General features: G+C 58.5%; 1 pseudogene; it reads right to left on the reverse strand.

The window, feature by feature from the left end:
• Positions 1-4201: 4201 nt before the first annotated feature.
• LOC133106399 (U2 spliceosomal RNA) lies at positions 4202-4379 on the reverse strand (annotated as a pseudogene).
• Between the last annotated feature and the right edge of the window lie 12676 nt (positions 4380-17055).

The raw sequence follows: 17055 nt of genomic DNA on the forward strand, positions 1-17055 counted from the left end.
TTTGGAGCGGAAGGTCTGTTTCTTCCGCTCTTCCCGGTAGAGGGTGGTGAGGCTCTGCCGAGCTTGTGCAATTTCGCTGCTGACATCCAGGCCTCGGGACTGGAGGAGGCTTAGTCTTTGGAGGGCAGCATTGTGGCGTTCAAAAACTGCCCTCCCTTCCTTCGCCTTCCTCCGTCCGACTGCCCGGAAGTAGCCCCGCACTCGCTCCTTCACCATCTCCCACCACTCCACCGGGGAGTCAAAGAGATGTTTCAGACTCACCCACTCCAGGTATCTTCTCGAGAAGGAGAGACGCACCTGGGGGTCTTGGAGATGGCTGATATTCATCCGCCAGAGCCCCTTACCCACGGTTATAGGTTTCTCCCAGACCAGGGACACGGTTACCATGTGGTGGTCCGAGAAGTGCACCGCCTTGGTGGAATAGCTGTGCACCCTCAGGCCTGGGGAGAGCAGAAACATGTCAATTCTGGATGAGGAGGAGCCAGAGGAACTCACAAAAGTGTGTTGGGGAGGAGAGGCGCCCCCGGCGTCGCAGAGGGAGAAATCCTCGATGAGGGACCGCAGCAGGGTGCCGGAGCGATCCGGCCTTGGTTTGCTGCGGTCCTCATCTCTTAAAACACAGTTGAAATCTCCCCCTACGACGACGGGCATCGTGCAGTGTAACAGTGGTGGTAGTTTAGTGAATAGGGAGACTCTCTCGGCCACGCTGGTGGGACCGTACACGTTGATGACCCTGAGTGGGGAACCCCCGACCTCGAGATCGGTGACGAGGATTCGCCCACTCTCCACAATGCTGTGTGCTGTTATTTTAGCATAGGGATTTTTCATCAACGTGCCGACCCCATCAGCTCTGGCGATGTTTGAGCCAGACCAGAGAGAGTCTCCCATTCTCCATTCCTCCCCCAGAACGCCATCCCACTCCCGAAACGGAATACCACATTCCTGGAGTAGGACGACGTCTGAGGGGATCTGTGATAGAATGGAGAAAACGGTGGTGCGTTTGTCGGGGTGTCTGATACTTCGGGTGTTAAGTGTGGTGAGTGTAAAGTTGTGTGCCATAATATTTATTGTTTTTGGGTGTCTGGTGATCCAGTATGGCTGTTAGCCATATTCTGACAGATTTGATTAATTGTATTGAAAATTGTATCCGGGTTATTGTGGCGCCTACTCACCCCCTGACCATGTTCTCCCATGGGTCTCCCCTCCTGACTGCCTGGGAGGTTCCGTCCTGGAGAGGTGGGGGTGGTTGTTTTTGCCCCAGGCCTCCCCCCCGGGCCTAGGAGGGCCTGGGAGGAGGGGGATGTTGTCGCCTCCCTTTGAGAGTCCGGACCGGGGGCTGGCTGGTCCCTGATGGAGTGGGGGTGAAGTGTGCCGATGTTTTGTAGGTTTTCCTTGTGATGTACTGATTTTGGTGGATGGGTGGGAGGTTTGGGAAGGGTATTAGGCCTGGCGAAAGATTTGGGACTGTGTACCGGTTTTTTATTAGATTGTACTGTTTGTCTTTTGGCGTTGATCGGTTGGCGTGTTATTGCTGGGTTTGGAGGCTGGCTAGGTGTATTTTGCGGTTTGGCTGTTGTGGGTGATCGAATTCTTTTCCCTTTCCGTTTAGGTTTTTGCCACGGGGTAATGGAATTTGAGTCTGATTCTGCAGATGAGGAGTCTGACCCCTCCACCACAATGGGGGTGTCAGAGTCAGGCTCCTCTTTTACTGTGATGACAGAGGGTTGGGTAACAGGGGATGCTGTTGAGGTGGGGGTTGCCGGTGTTGTGCTGCAGGGAAGGATTGGTAGTGTTTGTGTTGTGGGGGTTAGGCTGTCAGGCTGGGGCAAAGGGGGGGTGGGTGCTCTAGTGCGTGGTGTGGGGGTAGGGTGGGGTGGGGGAGGGGGGGCAGTCATTGACGGTGGTGGGGGCGCGGTGCTCCGGGCCCTGTTCGCGTACGAGAGGGGGCAATCCCGGAAGAGATGCCCCCTCACCCCGCAAAGATTACAGGGCCTCGGATCACGGCACGCCCTGGTCTCGTGCTCGCCGCCACACGACTTGCACTTGACCACTGTGCAGGCTGCGGCCAAGTGACCTAACTCGCCGCAGTTCCTGCACAGCTTGGGCATGCCGTGATAAAACACCACGCCCCGGTGTCTCCCCAGCGTGATGGTGCTGGGGATGTGACATACCCCCCCCACTGCAGAGGGGTCAGGCTTGAGCTGGACCAGCCATTTCCTGGCCCCGGTCCAGACTCCATCCTCATCCAGGACCCTCCTGGCTTCAGATTTAACTTGGCCATACCTGCCCAACCACGTACTCACATCGTGGTCCTGTACAGTTTCATTAAAAAACTGCACAGTGACCACTTTGCTTTCCGTGTCGGACAGGGGCTCAACTTGAAAGTTGGTAAGGGGAGACCTGTCCTTCCCCTCTCTATAGAGGTTCCAGAACCTCTCCAGGACATTAGCGTTTTTAAAGCTAATTTCAAAAATATCAGCGTTACCTGGAACCTTCACCAGGCAGTTCAGGTCGCCTGGCACGAAGCCCATGGCTCGCTGAAGCACTGCCCGGCTAAACTCCAGGCGGGTCATACCTGTCACTCTCCTCTGGCTGTTGGCTGTTGGGGCAGCAGCATTGGTTCCCCCCCTAGTGGACGCTGGCTCGCTGGCGCCCTCCACAGCTGCGCCATTCACCCCGTGCTCCACCAGGGGGCCTACCCTGTCGCTGCTGCCCCCCTCTCCGCTGTTCAGGAGGGTTAGCCGGACGGCATTGTGGCGCCGCACACCTGGCTGAGCCGCCGTCGCCATTCCTGCTGGGGGCCGGAGTCCAGCTGTGGGCAGAGAAACGAGAATCGCCTGAGGTTGATGGCCTGTCCCAGGGGGACCGAACATGCAAGGGGGGCCGATGGTTCAGCTCCCCTGCCGCTAGTGAACCTCCCTTCCGGTGGGGGGGCGCCAAGCGTTGGTCCGGTACACAGCAAGCAGGTCCGGATCCAAAGGGCGCCGCCGTCTTCTGGGGGGAGGTCCACGGATCCCCCTTTCTGCCTGCTCCGCACGCCTCGTCCTCCGGAGGGGTTCCGCTGGATCTGCTGCAGGGCCTGAAAAACCAGAGGCAGAGAGAGCAACCGGCGAAGGCCCAGCAAGGCTGGTACAGGCCCGGAGAGCAGCCCTTCCGGGCGTTCTCTCCGGGCAGCTCTTGTACTCGCCTCTGGCTTCCGGCAGAAAAGCGTTCTGCAGCAGTGGAGCTCGTCCTCCGGATGGCGGGAGTCTTCTGGCAGGGTGGCCTCCAGGCGAGTCTCTGCCTCCGCTGGCTGGCTCTCGAGGATCCTCGTCGCCGCCTCAGTCCAGGAAAGGATGGTGGAGTCCCGGGCTTCCTGGCTGGCTCTCTGGATCCTCGAGGCTCCTCCGGGTCCGGCTCCCTCTGGTGGCAGGCTCTGGCAACGGCAGCTCCCTCTGCAGTTCCTGGATCAGCTCCCTCGCTCCTTCTCTCCAGCCACCTGGTTGGTTCCTCCCAACAGGCCCTGGGGTACCTGGAGGTCAGAGAGGGCCGCGGTCAAGCCACTGGTACTCTCTCCTCGCTCCAGGTACAGCTGTTCCGGGGGTGGTCCGTGAACTGCGAGTCCGCACCAGCCGCGGTCAAGCCACGTACTGGGAACGAAACTCGCAGTCCGTCAGGTTAGGAGGAAAAACCAGGTGGAAAAAAGAGAGGGGCGAAGGAGCCAAGAAAGGGAGGAAAAAGGAGAGAAAGAAGGGACACAAGCTCTGAGAAGCCTCTCGAGAACAGCCGAAAACCCCTTGTCTACCACTAGCAAGCCAGTGGTAGGCAACAGGTTAATTCGTGCTGAAGAGAAACCCGAGCGAAATGTGACCTTTCAGCGCACCAGGCGCCTCCGGCCCCCTTCCCAGCCACTCCCCATGACCCGTGGTTGCCACTGCCGCCAGCCGGCCGGACAGACAATCCGAGAGGGAAGGTGGGAAAAGCGAGACAGCGCAATGACAACAAACAGTTACGTCCCGCACAGAAAACTACATCATTTTGCTAAAAAACAGAGGCAAGCACACTTACAACAAGGGCACATATTCACCCTATTTACAACACAATTTACATACATACAAAATAAACAAACAAACAAACAAACAAACAAAAAGGGGGAAGAACAGGGCAACCCACCCACCTAGTAAAGGACAACAAAACACAACCTTTTTTTGCACAAAACTTGGAGAGGCGCACCGTTCCCGAACGCACTGCAATAACGGGTCGATGCTTGAAGCGGACGGAGCAAGCTCCTTCTCCGACTCCCTGTGCCAAAAATCCGTTTAATATATAGTCCCCTGATAGGGGACGTATCAGATATTAAACTGATAAGAACAGATTTTTTTGTATTTAAATTAATTTATTGGTCCGCACCAACCTCATTACATTTTCATACAAACAATAAACAAACAAATTCCAAACCACAGCCTCTTAACAACTGTAAACTCAAAACCCCACCCTCCCCTGAAGTCCCAAAGTCCCAACACATTCCCACTGTATCAACCCATTTCAAACCAAACAAAAACCGAACCGAAACAACCATACAACCCCCCACCCCACCCCCTCCCACCCCCCACTTACCCTAATTACAAAACCCCAAACAAACAACTCCAACAACAAAAACAATACAAATACAAAAACAACAAGAAGAACCCCACCCTCCACCCTCCCCCCTCCCCACCCCACCCCACCCCACCCCACAAACCCCGAACCCAACCACCCCAATCACATACATTCTATTTACATGCTTACATATTCCCAGGACCCCCCTCCCAGAGGAAGAGCCTTTCCAGGCCTCCCCAGTACTCCCGCACCCATTCCCACCCGTGCACCACCCCATCCCCCCTTATTCTCTCCGCTACCCTCCCCGAGAACCTATAGTAGAGCTGGCTGGGAGTCAGGACCCTCAGCCTCGTCCCCACTGCTGCCATCCTGTCCTCCCACAGCACCCACTTGCCATACCCTATCACCTCCCACACTACACCCTCAGCCACAGCTCCCACTGCTGCCAGCCCCCGCCTATACAGGACTCTCTCTCTGCTCAGGGTGAAAGCAGGCCCTACCCCACTGAGGAGGCCCTGCACCAACCCCCAGTACACCCTTGCGAACCGGCACTCCCATAGGGCGTGAGCCACCGACTCCACCAGCCCACAGCCCCTTGGACAGAGTGGACTGGCACTGCACCCATGGCGATGCAGCACCTCCCGCACCGACAGCCTGCCCATCGCGCACAGCCAGTGGAGGTCCCGCACCACCCCTGGTGCCCTCCCCCCGCTCACCTTGCCCCACTCGAGGTTCAGCGGCACCCCTTCAGGACCTGCCACTTGCCTGCCCGCAATGCTCTTATACAGCAGCCTGTGCTGGAGAAGTCTCTCCCTCTCCACTGGAGCCGGGCACTGCCTAAGGAAGCGCTGCACCGCCTGATAGGCCGGGGACTGCTGTTCTGCCCGTGGAGCCACGTGGGTCAGCGGCACCCAGTGCCTCAGCGCGTTTGCCAGGTGGAGACGGGCGAAGTGGTAGCACTTATGTGGGACCCTTTCCAGGACCATTCTACATGCGAAAGCTGTAAATATCGCGTCAAGCTTCAGGGGGATTCTCGGCACGCCGCGACCCCCCATGTCCACTGGCATGTACATGAGGTCGCGACGCACATATTCGTACCTCCCTCCCCACAGAAACTTGAACATGGCCCTGGTCAGGGCCACCTTGATCCTAGCAGGAACTGGGAAGACGTAGGCCAGATGCAAGAGTAGCGGGAGCAGGACAGCCCTCACCACTACCACCCTCCCAGTCAGCGACAGCCGCCTGCGTGCCCACACCCCCAGCCGCGATCTCACCAGCGCCATACGTTCTTCCCAGTTCCGCTCACCACTGCCCTGGGGAAAGAAGCGCACCCCCAACACCTTCAGTCCCCCTTGGCACCGCTCCCAGCCACCATAGTCCCTCACCTCCTCTCTCCACCGGCCACACAGCAGGACTGAGGACTTGGACAGGTTCACCCTGGAGCCCGTCCCTGCCGCAAACCTGTCCACCAGGACTCTCACCCTTGCCAGGGACCGAGTTGAAGACACAAAAATTGTTGTGTCATCAGCATACTGCTGGATCTTCAACTCGGCCCCTGCAGCCCCTGGGATCCTCACCCCGTCCACACCTGGGTCCCGACGCACCAGCTCTGCGAAGGGCTCCATGAACAGGACGTAGAGCAGCGGGGAGATTGGGCACCCCTGCCGCACCCCCCCCGCTTGCTCCACAGCCCCGCTCAGAAACCCATTTATTTTCACACAGCTGTACACTCCCCTGTACAGAATGCGCAACCAGGACAGAAAATGGGGGCCCAAACCCATCCGCTGCAGGACCCGGAACAGGAAGGCGTGCTGCACCCGATCGAAGGCCTTCTCCTGGTCGATGCTGACCACCGCCAGAGGAAGGCCCCGATCGCGCACCCAGTCAATTGTGTCCCGCAGCAGAACCAGGTTCCAGCTGCAGGACCGCCCCGGTACCCCACAAGTTTGGTCAGGGCTGACCAGGACGTCCATCACCTGCTTCAGGCGGACCGCAGCTGCTTTGGCCAGCAGCTTATAGTCCGCCGTCAGCAGGGTGATTGGACGCCAGTTCTTAAGGTCAGCCCTGTCCCCTCCCTTGTAGAGCAGCGTCACCACTCCTTTCCTCATGGAGGCCGACAGCGCTCCCCCCTCCAGAAGCGCCTGAAACACCTCCACGAGGTCCGGACCAATGATGTCCCAAAACTCCCTATAGAACTCCCACGGGAGTCCGTCATGCCCCGGGGCCTTCCCTTCCCTCATGGAGCGGAGCGCCCCTGTCAGCTCCTCCAAACTGAGCTCCGCCTCCAGCGCCTGCCCTTCCTCCCGCCCCAACCGGGGCACCACACACCCCAGCAGTGCCTCCTGCTCCTCCGGGTCGCACTCTCTCCTGCTGAAGAGGTCTCGGAAGAAGCCCTCCGCGATCCCCAGCATCTCCGGGACCCCCGTTTCCAGCCCCGCTTCCCCTTTCAACCCGGTGATCACGGCGGCCCTCCTCCGAGCCTCAGCAGCCTGAAAGAAATATGCGGTGGCCTTCTCCCCCTCCTCCATCTCCCTCAGCCGGCCCTGGAAGGCCGAGGCCTTAGCTCTTCCCTCCAGGAGGCTTCTCACCCTCTCCTTCGCCCCCTCATACGCCTCCCACCTCACTGCCCTCCCCCTGTTGAGCTGGGCGTGCATATAGGCGAGGAGATCTAACCACCTCCTCACCTCAGCCCGCTCCCTCCGCCGCTGCGCCATGCTGAAGTTTCGGCAGAACAGCCCGAAACGCCCTTTGGCCGCCTCCCACCACTCCACCGCTGTGGGGTACAAGCCCCGCAGAGCCCTCACGGCCTTATACAGCCCTCTAAAAGCCTCCTGGAATACCCTAGATTTTATTAGGGAGGTATTCAGCTTCCAGTACCCCGGCCCCCATTGCGTGTCGGGAATGGGGACCGCCACCTGCAGCATGTCATGGTCCGATGCCCATGAAGGCTGCAGCGTGGCGGTCACCCCCGCCCACTCCTTTGGTACGAAGATGTAATCCAGGCGGCTCGCAGCTCCCCTGGAGTTACGCCAGGTAACGCCTGGAGCCGCCGGATGTGCTGCCCGAAAGGAGTCGACCAGGCCGTGGTCCCTGACCAGCTCTGCCAGCGCTCTCGCTGAATGTTCCACTCCAGCAGCGCTAGCCCCACCCCCATCCAGCGACACATTAAAATCCCCCCCCAGGATGATCCGTCTGGAGGTGGACAGACTGGGCACCAGCTCCCTGAAAACCTCCAGCCTCCGCCCACTCCGAGTCGGCCCGTACACATTAACCACCCGTAATTTGCAAGAAGCGCAATCCAAGTCTGTAAACATTGCCCGCCCCGCCACAATGTCCACAGACTCCTGGACTTCCATCCCTACTCCCTTTACAAGGATCCCCAGCCCATCGGCATGAACGCTGCCCACCGACCACGCCGATGGGCCCCACGTCCACTCCTTCGTAAAGAGAAGTACGTCCCCCATGTCCCGAAGATGCACCTCTTGCAACAAAAACACATCTCCACCTGTTGCCGCCAAAGAGGCAAAAAGTGCCTGCCTCTTCCCCGAGCTCCGCAACCCCCGCACATTCAAGGTAAAAACATTAAACACCATTATTTTAAACAAATTTTTTTTACCTACCCACCCTTACCTTCAATCTCCTTCCTTCTCGGAGGAGTCCCCCCCTCCCTCGAGTCCTTTCTCCATCCCCATCACCCCTGTTATTCCCGCCACATCCCAGCCCACAAACTGGGAAGACGGGCTGACTGCCGGTCCTACTGAGGCCGCAGAGGCTCCAGGTGCTTCCTCCCGGTCCACCTCAATGTCCACCTCCTGGGCCTCCCCCTCCGCCGAGTCCGATAGGGCCAGGAACCTGTTCTGCAGAGGGATGCCCGGTCCCGCCTTTGCTTCCCTCCCGTTTGTGTCCCCCGAGCGAACCCGCTTCCGCGCTGCCACCTGCGCCCACTCCGGCACCTCCCCCTCTGGAGGAGGGCTGTCCCCCCACGCCAACGGGGTCTGCAGGTCCGCCGTGGTGCACATAGCCGCTCCCTCCGCCTCCGGGGACAAGACCTCCTCACCAAGAGGCACAGACAGGGGGGAGAATAGCTCCGGCGAACCCTCTCTCGGGACCCCGGACTCCTCCGCCACGGCCCTCGCCTTCATCACCACTGCGCCCAGCCCCAAGCCCAGGCCAGGACGCGAGGAAGGCCCGAAGATCTGCTCACCCTTGGACCTCCCATCCATGCCTCCCAGCGCCGGAGCAGGATCCCGATCTCTTGGCCTCGCGGCGAAAGCCCGGACCGGACCGGAATCCAGACCCAAACCGGAACTCCTAGCCGGACCGGAACCCGGACCGGAATCCGGACCCGGACCGGAACCCGGACCGGAATCCGGACCCGGACCGGAACCCGAACCGGAATCCGGAGCCGGACCGGAACCCGAACCGGAATCCGGAGCCGGACCGGACCCATGAGCAGGACCCGGACCGGAGCTCGGGGGCGCAGCGGAAACCGGTCCCGACCCAGACCCAGACCCAGCCGCCATGACCTCATTGGATCCACCTGCTTCCTGCTCCGGTCTCCCATCCGCGCCGCTCCGTGGCTCCTCCAAGACTGAGGCCTCGCCCCCATGCCCAGGACGGAGGGACGGATCCAGAACAGGAGCCAGCCCCCCAGGCCCCACCCCTTCCTGAACCGGCCTAGTGGCCAAGGCCGCCGCAGAGCCTGGGCTTGTAGTGCTGGAAGGCCCAGCCCCGTGCTCCGAAGCCTGCCCTCCCTCCGTAGCCGACTCCCCTGCTTCTCGCCCGGCCTTCTTGGTGCTAGGCCGTGCTCGACCTCCAGGAGGCCCAGAGTAGGCCCCAAACTCGCCCTGCACCAAGGCCGCAAACGACCTCACCCTTTCTGGGCAAGCCCGGAAAAGGTGCTCCACACTCCCGCAAAGACTGCATGTTTTCGGGGCCACGCAGTCTTTTGTCGTGTGCTCCGTCGATGCACAGTGCCTGCATCGGTCGGTGGAGCACACCGCCTTAACGTGCCCGTACATCCCACACCGTCTACAGTACAATGGCTGGCCTGGGTACACCAGGTAGCCTCTGTCCGGGCCTATGGAGAAGGCCCCTGGTGGATGCGCGATCCCCCCCACACCTGAGGGATCTTGCTTAAAACGTACATAAAACCGCCTCTTACCGTTCCAGAAGCCAAACTTGTCCTTCAGCTTGACTGCCTCCTTCACCTCCGAACAATACCTCCGCAGGAAAGCCAAGATGTCCTCCTCCCGCACAAAAGGGTTGTACATGTGGACGGTAAGAGGTCTCAGGGCCTTGGTGTATAACAAATGCATCGTAATGCCTTGTAGCGCCGGATTTCCTTCGCACTCCAAGAACTTTCGATGCAAATTAAAACACGCCGCTTCCGAAAAAAAAGTTAAATCAAAAAACCCTCTTTGGGAAAAATCCTGCAGACAAAACACCGTTTTCCGATCCACCATCAAAATATCCTTCAAAACTTTTTCAACAAAAAAATCCAAATTAAAGCCGTTGCGTTTCTCTCCCTCCTCCATCTCCACACGAACCGTGTTCTGCAGCCGCACCCGATAGGCCGGCAATCCACCGTCTGGTGTCTCCATCCTCTTCTCTATCTTTTAGCCAAAAGGCCGAGAAGCGATAACCGCACACTGGCCCCTGCCGACGGCGCCCTCCCGGTGGCCCCGGACCGCGCTCGGGGGAAGACGCCACCTGGCCCAGGGGCCGGCCCCCCTCCCCGCCTTCCCAAGAACCCTGCGCACGCACTGACTGGCCGGTCGGCGAGCTACCGTAACGACCGGACTCAGCTGGCTCCTCCCACCAAGATCCACTGTCCTCCACTGGCAGGCACAGCCGCCAAAAACACTCGACACATACCGAGTACGCTGTTACGTACTTACTACCGAGTCACTTACCGAATAGCTGCTCTCTAGGCAGCGACCAAAGCTATTTAGCGAGCGGGGCATCGATCGCACGCGGCAAGCAGGCGATAAGCCAGAAACGAGCAAGTCGGCGACTCGCAAGCAACCCGCATACCTGTCGCACATTGCCGTCTGTCCTTAAACCGTTCGAAGTTGCCCCGCCCTGTGGACGGAGCATCCAAAAATAGCACAAACTCAGGTGCGTTCCTCTCCACGGAAATCTTTAGTAAAATGTGGTTTTATTGGGTTTTTTACATTTCTTTACATTTTAAAATTCTTTTTCTTTTTTTTAAAACACACTAATTAACACAAAATAATCATTTAATCAAGAACTTAAACTAATGAAACAAAGACATCAAAGGAATAAAAACAAACTTAAAGAGAGGGTGATTACAAAATATTCCAAAGAGACCTTACAAAACTTAACAAAATCAATTTCAACAATAAAGAAACAAAGGTGAATTAAAAGACGAGAAAAATAGTAAAGAAAGAATCCATTCCGCTCAGGTTTGGTTGTCCCGAGAGGCTTCTGTGTCCCTTCTGTGTCCCTTGGGGGGGTGGACTATATGATGAATTCTTTCCAGTGGTCCACCCCCCACTTCTCTCTCGCCAGGTTCTTATTTGTGTGCATGTCCACCAGAATGCCGTCCTGGAGGAGGTTTTGGATCCTCCTCCGGAGAGTGACCAGGTCTACAGATGTTTTCTGGTAGACCTTGATGTTCCTCGTCTCCCACAGGACCTGCTTCACGGTGTTGATGATCCTCCACTGACGCTGGAGCACGGTGGTCTTGCATCCCCCCGGCGGACCGTAGAGGATGCCCTCAGCCATCAGGGAGGATCTTGGCAGGAACCTGCTTAGGGAGACAGAGGAACAAACAAGGCCCCAGACCCGCCTGGCCACGGAGCACTCCCAGAACAGGTGGTGGATGTGTTCTGAGTCAGTGCATCCGTGGGGGCAGCGCTCGGTGAGGGCTAAGTGCCGGCGGTACATAAACGTTCGTGTGGGGAGACACCTATGGGCTGTCATCCAGGCAATGTCTTTTTGTTTGTTTGTAAGACATTTGTGTGTTACATTTGCCCAGATGACTTGCGGGTCCAGGTCTGGCCCCCCCCTCGGGAGCGTTACAATTTCTCCAGATCTTAAATGAGCCATAATCATTTTATAGCTCCACGAGGTTAGGCCAGCCCTGGGCAGACCCGTCCTGTAGGCAAAGTCCTTCAGGGCTCGATAAACATAGGGGGGGTCCCAGCTATAGGGTATGGTGAGGTCCAGCACACCCAAGCCCATTGCTCTGAGGAAGGGGGTGGCATAGTACCTGGCAAAGGTACCAGAGGCCTTACCCACCTTCCCTGCATTCTGGACAAGGGTGGCCAGACCCTGCACCATAATGATGTTCACAATGTCTGGGACCCCCCGCCCCCCATTCCGCTCCTCTTTGAGGAGGGTGACGCGTTTAAGTTTTTCCATGGTGCTCCCCCAGACAAAGCGGAAAGCCATCCGGGTAATTAGCTTCCCGGTGGCTTTGTCTGGGGGAAACACCCTCCCCACATAGAGCAGAATGGGTAGGACAATTGCCTTCAGGACGAGGATCTTACCCGCCATGGTCAAGGGCCGTGCACTCCAGCTCCTGATTTTATTTTGGACGTGGCGGAGGGCTTCCTCCCAGCTGGTTCTCCCTCCTCCGTCAGCCTGGAAGGTCACCCCCAGGAGCTTGATGGTATTCCTACGCACAGGGAAGGAAACGGTCAGCTCCTCACTCCAATGTGGAGACAGAAACAGTTCACTCTTGTCCCTGTTGACCAGGGCGCCAGTGGCCACACAGAAGTCGTCCAACACCTTGGTGGCACAAGCGATAGAACGACTGTCTGTGGCGACGATGGCAATGTCGTCCATGTACGCCATCACCTTTAGCCGTTCCCCCCCCGCTCCAGGGAGTGGATAGCCCACCACCCCTGGATTGGCCCTAATGGCCTGGAGGAACGGTTCCAGGTAGATGACGTACAGGAGAGATGCTAGAGGGCACCCCTGCCTGACGCCAGACCTGACATCGAACGGGGCAGAGGGCTGTCGATTGACAACCACTCTGCCCGTTATGTCTGTCAGACAGATCTTTGTCCAGCGCAGGAGGGGGCCAGGAATGTTCATTTTCTCCAGCACTCTCTCCAAGCACACGTGACTCACCCGGTCAAATGCCTTCTCTTGATCGAGACTGAGAAGGCACAAGGGGGACCTCCGCTCCCCGGAGTGGATGATTAGATCCCTCGCGAGGAGCAGGTTGTCATTTATGGACCTCCCCTGCACGCTGCAGGTCTGGTCCGGTCCGATCACCGATGTTATCAGGCCTTGGAACCTCCCCATCAGCGCCTTCGCCATGATCTTATGGTCGACTGAGAGGAGGTTGATCGGCCGCCAGTTGCGGAGGTCCTTCAGGTCCCCCTTCTTTGGGACAAGAGCTACTGAGCTCTGTCTCAGTGAGGCGCCTAACCGCCCCTCCCTGTACGCAGCCCTGAACACTTCCGCCACGTCCCCCTTCAGGAGATCCCAGTGAGCCTGGTAAAACTCAGCTGGGATTCCGTCAGGGCCCGGAGCTTTGTGTGTATTCAGGGAGTGCACGGCCCTGGTGAGCTCCTCAGTGCTCAACTCCGCCTCCATCTGCTCATCTCCCAGGCGTCTGTCCAGGCAGCCCAGGAAGGTGTCCATGAGAGCCCCGTCTGAGGGCCTCTCGCTGTAAAGGCCCTCGTAGAACTCCCTGGCCACCTCCCGGGCCTCCGCCTCTTCAGACACCACCACACCTCTGCTGTTATAGAGAGACAAGATGTTATTCGTCTTGGTTCGTGCCCTGCGGAAGAAGAACCGCGTGCACTTCTCATCCTCCTGGAGGCCCTGGAGTTTGGAGCGGAAGGTCTGTTTCTTCCGCTCTTCCCGGTAGAGGGTGGTGAGGCTCTGCCGAGCTTGTGCAATTTCGCTGCTGACATCCAGGCCTCGGGACTGGAGGAGGCTTAGTCTTTGGAGGGCAGCATTGTGGCGTTCAAAAACTGCCCTCCCTTCCTTCGCCTTCCTCCGTCCGACTGCCCGGAAGTAGCCCCGCACTCGCTCCTTCACCATCTCCCACCACTCCACCGGGGAGTCAAAGAGATGTTTCAGACTCACCCACTCCAGGTATCTTCTCGAGAAGGAGAGACGCACCTGGGGGTCTTGGAGATGGCTGATATTCATCCGCCAGAGCCCCTTACCCACGGTTATAGGTTTCTCCCAGACCAGGGACACGGTTACCATGTGGTGGTCCGAGAAGTGCACCGCCTTGGTGGAATAGCTGTGCACCCTCAGGCCTGGGGAGAGCAGAAACATGTCAATTCTGGATGAGGAGGAGCCAGAGGAGTTCACAAACGTGTGTTGGGGAGGAGAGGCGCCCCCGGCGTCGCAGAGGGAGAAATCCTCGATGAGGGACCGCAGCAGGGTGCCGGAGCGATCCGGCCTTGGTTTGCTGCGGTCCTCATCTCTTAAAACACAGTTGAAATCTCCCCCTACGACGACGGGCATCGTGCAGTGTAACAGTGGTGGTAGTTTAGTGAATAGGGAGACTCTCTCGGCCACGCTGGTGGGACCGTACACGTTGATGACCCTGAGTGGGGAACCCCCGACCTCGAGATCGGTGACGAGGATTCGCCCACTCTCCACAATGCTGTGTGCTGTTATTTTAGCATAGGGATTTTTCATCAACGTGCCGACCCCATCAGCTCTGGCGATGTTTGAGCCAGACCAGAGAGAGTCTCCCATTCTCCATTCCTCCCCCAGAACGCCATCCCACTCCCGAAACGGAATACCACATTCCTGGAGTAGGACGACGTCTGAGGGGATCTGTGATAGAATGGAGAAAACGGTGGTGCGTTTGTCGGGGTGTCTGATACTTCGGGTGTTAAGTGTGGTGAGTGTAAAGTTGTGTGCCATAATATTTATTGTTTTTGTGTATCTGGTGATCCAGTATGGCTGTTAGCCATATTCTGACAGATTTGATTAATTGTATTGAAAATTGTATCCGGGTTATTGTGGCGCCTACTCACCCCCTGACCATGTTCTCCCATGGGTCTCCCCTCCTGACTGCCTGGGAGGTTCCGTCCTGGAGAGGTGGGGGTGGTTGTTTTTGCCCCAGGCCTCCCCCCCGGGCCTAGGAGGGCCTGGGAGGAGGGGGATGTTGTCGCCTCCCTTTGAGAGTCCGGACCGGGGGCTGGCTGGTCCCTAATAGAGTGGGGGTGAAGTGTGCCGATGTTTTGTAGGTTTTCCTTGTAATGTACTGATTTTGGTGGATGGGTGGGAGGTTTGGGAAGGGTATTAGGCCTGGCGAAAGATTTGGGACTGTGTACCGGTTTTTTATTAGATTGTACTGTTTGTCTTTTGGCGTTGATCGGTTGGCGTGTTATTGCTGGGTTTGGAGGCTGGCTGGGTGTATTTTGCGGTTTGGCTGTTGTGGGTGATCGAATTCTTTTCCCTTTTCGTTTAGGTTTTTGCCACGGAGTGATGGAATTTGTGTCCGATTCTGCAGATGAGGAGTCTGACCCCTCCACCACAATGGGGGTGTCAGAGTCAGGCTCCTCTTTAACTGTGGTGACAGTGGGTTGGGTAACAGGGGGTGCTCTTGAGGTGGGGGTTGCCGGTGTTGTGCTGCAGGGAAGGATTGGTAGTGTTTGTGTTGTGGGGGTTAGGCTGTCAGGCTGGGGCAAAGGGGGGGTGGGTGCTCTAGTGCGTGGTATGGGGGTAGGGTGGGGTGGGGGAGGGGGGGCAGTCATTGACGGTGGTGGGGGCGCGGTGCTCCGGGCCCTGTTCGCGTACGAGAGGGGGCAATCCCGGAAGAGATGCCCCCTCACCCCGCAAAGATTACAGGGCCTCGGGTCACGGCACGCCCTGGTCTCGTGCTCGCCGCCACACGACTTGCACTTGACCACTGCGCAGGCTGCGGCCAAGTGACCTAACTCGCCGCAGTTCCTGCACAGCTTGGGCATGCCGTAATAAAACACCACGCCCCGGTGTCTCCCCAGCGTGATGGTGCTGGGGATGTGACATACCCCCCCCACTGCAGAGGGGTCAGGCTTGAGCTGGACCAGCCATTTCCTGGCCCCGGTCCAGACTCCATCCTCATCCAGGACCCTCCTGGCTTCAGATTTAACTTGGCCATACCTGCCCAACCACGTACTCACATCGTGGTCCTGTACAGTTTCATTAAAAAACTGCACAGTGACCACTTTGCTTTCCGTGTCGGACAGGGGCTCAACTTGAAAGTTGTTAAGGGGAGACCTGTCCTTCCCCTCTCTATAGAGGTTCCAGAACCTCTCCAGGACATTAGCGTTTTTAAAGCTAATTTCAAAAATGTCAGCGTTACCTGGAACCTTCACCAGGCAGTTCAGGTCGCCTGGCACGAAGCCCATGGCTCGCTGAAGCACTGCCCGGCTAAACTCCAGGCGGGTCATACCTGTCACTCTCCTCTGGCTGTTGGCTGTTGGGGCAGCAGCATTGGTTCCCCCCCTAGTGGACGCTGGCTCGGTGGCGCCCTCCACAGCTGCGCCATTCACCCCGTGCTCCACCAGGGGGCCTACCCTGTCGCTGCTGCCCCCCTCTCCGCTGTTCAGGAGGGTTAGCCGGACGGCATTGTGGCGCCGCACACCTGGCTGAGCCGCCGTCGCCATTCCTGCTGGGGGCCGGAGTCCAGCTGTGGGCAGAGAAACAAGAAACGCCTGAGGTTGATGGCCTGTCCCAGGGGGACCGAACATGCAAGGGGGGCCGATGGTTCAGCTCCCCTGCCGCTAGTGAACCTCCCTTCCGGTGGGGGGGCGCCAAGCGTTGGTCCGGTACACAGCAAGCAGGTCCGGATCCAGAGGGCGCCGCCGTCTTCTGGGGGGAGGTCCACGGATCCCCCTTTCTGCCTGCTCCGCACGCCTCGTCCTCCGGAGGGGTTCCGCTGGATCTGCTGCAGGGCCTGAAAAACCAGAGGCAGAGAGAGCAACCGGCGAAGGCCCAGCAAAGCTGGTACAGGCCCGGAGAGCAGCCCTTCCGGGCGTTCTCTCCGGGCAGCTCTTGTACTCGCCTCTGGCTTCCGGCAGAAAAGCGTTCTGCAGCAGTGGAGCTCGTCCTCCGGATGGCGGGAGTCTTCTGGCAGGGTGGCCTCCAGGCGATTCACTGCCTCCGCTGGCTGGCTCTCGAGGATCCTCGTCGCCGCCTCAGTCCAGGAAAGGATGGTGGAGTCCCGGGCTTCCTGGCTGGCTCTCTGGATCCTCGAGGCTCCTCCGGGTCCGGCTCCCTCTGGTGGCAGGCTCTGGCAACAGCAGCTCACTCCGCAGTTCCTGGATCAGCTCCCTCGCTCCTTCTCTCCAGCCACCTGGTTGGTTCCTCCCAACAGGCCCTGGGGTACCTGGAGGTCAGAGAGGGCCGCGGTCAAGCCACTGGTACTCTCTCCTCGCTCCAGGCACAGCTGTTCCGGGGGTGGTCCGTGAACTGCGAGCCCGCACCAGCCGCGGTCAAGCCACGTACTGGGAACGGAACTCGCAGCCCGTCAGGTTAGGAGGA

This window comes from Conger conger, chromosome 12, assembly GCF_963514075.1.
Source record: "Conger conger chromosome 12, fConCon1.1, whole genome shotgun sequence".
NCBI lineage: Eukaryota > Metazoa > Chordata > Actinopteri > Anguilliformes > Congridae > Conger > Conger conger.